Here is a 6,870-nt window from a genome sequence, read left to right on the forward strand (position 1 = left end):
TTGTGAGGTCCCTTCTGTCATGGAAATTTTTTGAGAGTATGCTGCCAGTACAGAAGAGGTTAAACTAACATGCACGGTTTGAAGCTGTGAGTGGAAATTTCCAAGGCTCACCCAGTCCTTGCCCCCTGGGTGACCTGCGGAGCTGTCAATCATTGTTGACCTACTTTCCCCACAGAGGCATGCTCAGATTGTGTCAGCTCCTGACTGAGAGCATGCTCAGTCAGAACCTGACATGAGGTAATCTGACTAGAAATTTCTCTGCGGAGAGCACGCTGATTGGCTACCAAATTGATATAAAAGTTCTGTGAGCCCCTCCCTCGGGGGGAGATCGCGTGGACTAGAGACAGAGGCTGCTGCTGCAGGGACTGTTCTCTGAGTCAGGCTTCAAGGCCTATTGATCTCCTCCTTTGGCTCCGTGGCTTAGTTCTTTGTATTACTCGTTGCATTGCGGTTTTTGACTACGTTCATCTGGCTCCTGACTTACCTTTTGAACTGATTAACGGCTTACGATTTTGGATCACCCTCTGGACTTTGTTTAACCCGGTTCTGAATCATCGACCTCGGCTTTCTTCACCAACTACAACTCTGCTCATCCCTCCAACTGACGTCTCCGCTGCTGCATCTTCTGGCTATTGACCTCGGCTTTTTTCATACGACCACCTGATTTGTCCATTGCTGTGGACTGGCGTCACGCGGTTCATCATCACCATGTTACAGTTCGTTTTGTTGTTTGTGATCCCCATTTATGAGCTGTTGACCAGCCCTGGGACTAGGTCTTTGGACTGAACCTCGTGGGCCAACAGACCCCTTTGTTGTTAATTGTTAGTTTGTGTTCAAAACTGTAACTGAAGACCTTTCTGCCTACGCCTGAAGCGTAAGTCAAATAAATTCACCTGTTCTTTCTCAATCCGCTCCGAGTCCCTATCTCCAGACTCTACGCCGCTAATCCCACCTGTCCATATCTAATTGCCACCCCGGCCCACCGTGACCTTGGGGCCCGATCCATTCGGTTTTCCCCGACACCTTCCAGCCCCTAATGTCTATGAATCTATGCAATGGGCAATACCATATATCTTATTCAGATGGGTTACTCTAACCTATTTACTTACCTGGCAGGGGAAATACGCTGACCAAAGGTAATGCAATTAAAATGGTACTGTGCAGTAGAGGGTGCACCCTTATCTGCTTGCATACAGAATTCTCTGTGAGAGCCTCATAGTTAGCTTCCCACTAGACAGCTTCCAGTGTAGATAGTTACACAATGACTTTGGGAGATTCCTCCCTATCTTGCTCCTGAGGCTTTATGGCTGAGAGCATCTGAACCCCAAGTCTGCGGGGTTGGGCCTACATGTAGGATGCCTGCCAAAAGAGTGGAAGTATCTGAAGCTTCAAGCTGAAAAGTCTGGGGTGGAGGATGCTTGCCAATAGTAGGGCTTCTGATGGTTCTTGAATGATTCAAAGGATTTGGAGCTGACCTGGCTAATTTGACCTGGGACATGAAACATTTTTCTTAAAAAAAAAAATTCTGGTAGGTTTCCATTTGCATCTCAGCCTTTTGGCTAAGGTCAAGCATTTCTTTGCACCAAGGGGAGTGCATCAGTGCTGGCTCTGGCCCTTCTTGTGCTGGCCTGGAATTGCACTACCTTCAGGCCCGGTGCCAGTTCCCTGTGGAGGGAACACCAACCTCCCCCCCCCCACACACCTTTTTAAGGGCTAAAAAAAAGGGTCCTTCAATATGTTTGCCTAATATGGGCCACGTGTTTTATAGCCATGTTCAGCATTGGCTGCATTTAATCAACTTCATAGTTGGTTTCCATTTACTGAGCACATACTGTTTTTGGCAGCACTTTAATGATGGACAGTGTATTTAATGTGGTTTACTTTTATGCAAATAAATTGAGGGGATTTTTTCCACATGCTGATTGGGTGAAAAAACCTTGTTTTGTATTTGACAAAACAGGATATTTTGGGGAAGAAGTAATAATGAGTTCAATTGAATTACTAGACAGTAGTCATGTCTTCATGTTACACTACATTGGCATACTGATATGCCACAGCAACATAGCTCATTGCTATGGTGATGTAGCATGTTCAGGCACAAACTATAAGGCCAACACTAAATTGCTGTAGTGATGTGCTACCTCCCTATAGTGCGTTGCTATGGTGATGCAGCTGCTAAAAATAACTGTGTGCCACTGGGACAATTTGCCACTGTGTGCCACAGGGACAACAGCTTTTACTGTGCCATCATTTAGTACTTCCTAAAGCAAGTACTAAATGGTGGCTCAGGTAATAACTGCACCATGGGAGACATGCATAGACATGTCCAGTAACCAGCAGAAATAACTGGCCCACTGAATACAGAAGGATCTATGTCTGCATCTGAAAGCAGAATTTGCAGTCTAAGGACCTAATTAAAAGATCCCGTTGACTTCAAAGGACTTTGGAACAGGTCCCAAAAGACCTTTTGGATTAAAAGAATCACGGCATTGGTCATCTTGAAAGCTTCCCCCCTTCAGAATAGTTAAACACTATGGCTGCGTCCAGATGATCGTGCATGTGCCTCTTGCCCTGTCCCAAACCCCTTTGAGGCGGGGCAACAGGCATGTGTGGGAATGAAAAAATGTTCCCCGCACTGCAAGATTGACATGGGGGGCCTGGGAGGAGCAGGGGCTGGGGCTGGGTGGGGCAGTCATTGGGGGGCTACAGCAGCTGGTGGGGGATGGGTCCAGGTGGGGCAGCAATCAGAGGACTGGGGTGGGGTATGTGGGCCTTGTGGGGGGGTGGTAGCCCCTGCAGGGTCCATTTAGCTCCCGCTGGGGGGCCGTAACCCCTGTGTGGGGGCCATTGCCCCTGTGGGAGGGCAGGAAAATATATATTCATGAATTCATGAAACATGTATTTAGAGTTCATTTTATTATTATGATGAGACATACTTTAACACTGTAGATATATCAATAAAATATTGTCCAACTGATCACTGTCTCTCACTCTCTTTATAGTGGTCTTTTGTTTTACTTGTGGAGGAACATGGATTTGAGAGTATTTTACAGAGTGACTTTGGGATTTTTTTTATCAGGGATTTTTCACTTTTCCAATAGGGAACACCCAAATTCCTGCTAGGGAAGTCAGTGGCAGGACCCTGCCTGCTCAGAGCTGGCACCTTGAACCCAGCAGCCTGTGGCTGACCTCTTGGCCAAATGGGGCCAGGAGGACATACTTCAACAGTTCAAAGCAGATTACCACACCTGGAACATCTCCCAGGTGATAGCTGCCCAGATGGCCAGGAAGGGGGCACACGTGGCAGAAATGCTGCACAGAGTCTACTGCAAACACAGCCTACTAGCAGCTGGCCCAAAGGGGCAGATGCCTCTACTGGTTCTGCAGTCCCCGTCTGGGTCTGGCAGGTGTGCAGCAGGTCACAGCCAGGCAGCAGCCCCCCACTGCCAGACTGCTGCAGTGGGTAGAGGGTGCAGGGAACTCTCAGGGCTGCTTCAGCAGTCCAGCTGCCACAAGGGGTAGTGTCCCCAGGTACCAATTGGCTGGGCCCCAGAAGTTCTTGAGAGCAAGTAGCCCTGAGTTACTTGCCAGGGTGGAGTTTTATATTGCTGGGGACAGCACAGGTGTTGGCCCCAGGCTTGAGCTCCCCTTGGCTGCAGATCCGGGAGGAGCCAGGCATTATTATTTTGCCCCAAGTGGCACAATTTGCTCTACAACAAAGTGCATGTCTGAACACGTGCACTGAGGCAAAAAGCTCTGGCTCAAATCTGCACTGCTTCTACTTGAGCTGCTGCAAGCACATGTGCTTGCATGTGTAGACGCACCCTATTAGTTTTTTTTCATGCAGGCAGTTCTGCTGAAGTCACTTGGCCAAACTGATCAGGGTTTTGGAGCTGTAAATCCTAAATAATTTCAGATAAATCAATCATGTTACTCTGGATTTACAGCAGTACAGTAGAAAGAAGAATCTAGCCCCATGAGAACACCTACTTAAATAAAATGATCAGGATTCTGATATTTTCTGCTAATTCTGAGAATCTAGTAGAGACAAAAGAACATCCAATAAGGATGTGTTTCAGCAATGTAGCTGAAACTGCTTCCAGACCTGTTTAAAATTTAAAAAATTTTGGTGCAGAAATATTTCCTGATTTAGGAGCTTATATTTCCTATTATGATTAACAAAATGTTTTTACTCTGCATTCTTATAATTAGAGTTGCACAAACTTTCTGGGTTTTCATTTACCAGGGGCTCAAAGACCTTTTGTTTTGATCTGCATGTGCCCCTGCATCCAACAGCTTGGAACTCTTGAAAATTCAATTATCTAAGCACCTCATATGGAATTGGGAATCTGATTTGCAAGACTCACTTTGCAGTCTCACAGCCTGACAACAGATAGCAGTGCAGGAGGAGAAGTATAGGAAATAAAGTTTGTTATTTGGCTAGTGCAGGGGATTGTTTGGTTTAAAGGTAAAAGAAAGATCACAGGAGGATAATATAAAGGATCAGGACTGAGAGCAAGACAGACCTTTTTTTAGATAAACGTTTTTATAAAGGATATAGCTTCATCACATTAATCTTCATTTTTTAAATCTGTGTAAGTTTTGTATGTAACAAGTGGGGGATTATCAAGGAAAAAGTATGTGTTCTGGAAAGTACAAGTTGTACAATTTAATTTTACACATCATTTACCACTTGAAGTTGCTTTATTCCAAGGCGATTGAACTCCTCCAGTTTAAACATCAGTCTTCTTCAATTAAATGGATAGTTTTATATCATTTTATATAGACAACATGAATTGTTGGTAAGAAAAGAGACCATGCTGTGCTTTAAGGAGCTGTGTGCTCATTGGGCACCATGCTCATGTCTCCTTTGTGCTTACTTCCAAAAGACGCCAATTTGGAACCCAAACCAAAGAGACTTGACTCTCAAAATGTAACAACTTAAGCTTTTAGTTCTGGAGAGCTCTTGTTCAGTCCTCCATGTGTTCATTAAAATAACAGCCATTTTAAGTGAGGGTTTAATCTGGAATTTGAACTGTTGTGAGCTCCCAGTGCTAGGGGCAATCTTTCTCTTCTACAAAGTATGTAACCCACTGGTTAGTGCAGATATTACATATCTTCGTCTTGACCAGAACCACAGAGGACAACAATCTGAAGAGCTCTTAGCTATACATCCAAAATAGGCTGTAGATAGCAACTCAGTCTGGGCGTTGTGTATGTAACAGCTAAAGCACATGTGCTTTGTGTATGTAACAGCTGAAGAAGTGCCATACTGGGTAGAGCAATAGTTCATCTAGTGCAGTATCTGATCTCTGACAGCTGCAGAAGTGGATGTTACATGGTGAAAACATTTAACTGTAAATCTCTAGAGTGACCTACCTCCTATTTAATACCCACCCCAGCATCCACCATTTTTTGAGTTAGAGACACCAGAGGTAACATCTCTAACCATTCTGTTTAATAGCCGTTCATAAATCTATCATCCATTAATTTATCCAGTCCCTTTTTGAACCTGGCTATGTTATCTGCCTCCACCAACTCCTGTGGGAATGAATTCCACAAGTTAACTATGCATTGTGTGAAAAAGTACTTTCTCTTGTTAGTCTTAAACATGTCATCTACTAATTTCAACAGATGCCCCCTAGGACTAGTATTCAGTAACTTGGTGAACAAAAGTTCCCTGTTCATTTGGTCCACACCCATCATAATTTTATAGATTTCTATCATATTCCCCCTCAGACTTGATTTTTCTAAAGAGTGGTAGTTGTTTTAGTATCTTCTAGTATGGCAATTGCTCCAGACTCCTGTTCATTATGGCTGCTTTTCTCTGCATGTTTTCTAATTGTACCACATCCTTTTGCAATGCAGAACTGCACACGACGTTGAAGATGTGGGCGCACAATGGATTTCTATAATGGCATGATTATTATTTTCTGTTTTGTTTTCAATTCCCTTCTTAATGGTGTCCAAAATTTCATTGACTTTTTTGGTGGCTGCTGCACACTGAACTGACATTTTTAAGAACTATCTACAGTACTCCCAAGCCTCTTTCCTGACTTTTTACAGCCAGTTCAGAGCCCTGCATTGCATATGTAAAAACAGTTAAAAGACAGAATGACCACTAGCCCTGTATTTTTTGTATTGTTCTGTGGCAGGGCACTGTTGGTACTTGCCACTTTAAGGCCTGGAGCAGGCAGCAGCCAGGTGCTTGAGGACGGTGGCCATTTTGAGACCCAGGATATATATAGGGTGAAGCAGCAGTTTGCTGCTGGCAGCCATGAGAGAGACATCAGCTGGTGGAGCTGAGGCTCAGGAACAGCTTGGAGGTTTATGGGCTGGGGCTATGGGGATGGAGGAGACTCCTGGTCCTGGGAATGACCTAAAACTGCACCCTGCTCGGGTTGTGTGGCCTGGTGGGGCTCCTAGTGGTATGGGAGCCCCCAGGAAATGCCAGGCCAGTTACCACCCCAGTGAAAGGCGGGTTTGGGGCACCTTAATAACCCCAGCTCCCACAACCGGGTGGATAACCCCATAGTAGGGCCCGAGAAGATGGACCCATGTAAAAGAGTGTGGGCTAGTTGCTCAGAAGCCTGACTTGAGGCACCCTTGACTGGTCAATGCTGGGGCCAGAACCAGAAGGTCAAAAGGGCCAGGGGCTCACCATGAGGGATGCCCAAAGCCAAGGGCCTGTGTTTCTGTCTAGCCTTGGAGGTGAGGCCAGGGCCTGTGTGGCCAAAGGTCCCTGGGGGGGCCCTCCTAGAGGGAGAAGAGTGCAGGGAGCTTGGCAGCCCAGAATGAGGACAGAATAGGCTACCTGATGGGAAGAAATCTAGTTGGGGTCCAGACCAGAGTGTTATGGGACCCAGTGTG

General features: G+C 45.6%; 1 pseudogene; it reads left to right on the forward strand.

Annotated features, from left to right (window-relative positions):
* The first annotated feature begins 1,539 nt into the window (after positions 1-1,539).
* On the forward strand, positions 1,540-1,665 carry LOC149869538 (U2 spliceosomal RNA; annotated as a pseudogene).
* Positions 1,666-6,870: the final 5,205 nt, after the last annotated feature.

This window comes from Crocodylus siamensis, chromosome 3 (assembly GCF_052110815.1).
Source record: "Crocodylus siamensis isolate JL-2025a chromosome 3, ASM5211081v1, whole genome shotgun sequence".
Classification (NCBI taxonomy): Eukaryota; Metazoa; Chordata; order Crocodylia; family Crocodylidae; genus Crocodylus; species Crocodylus siamensis.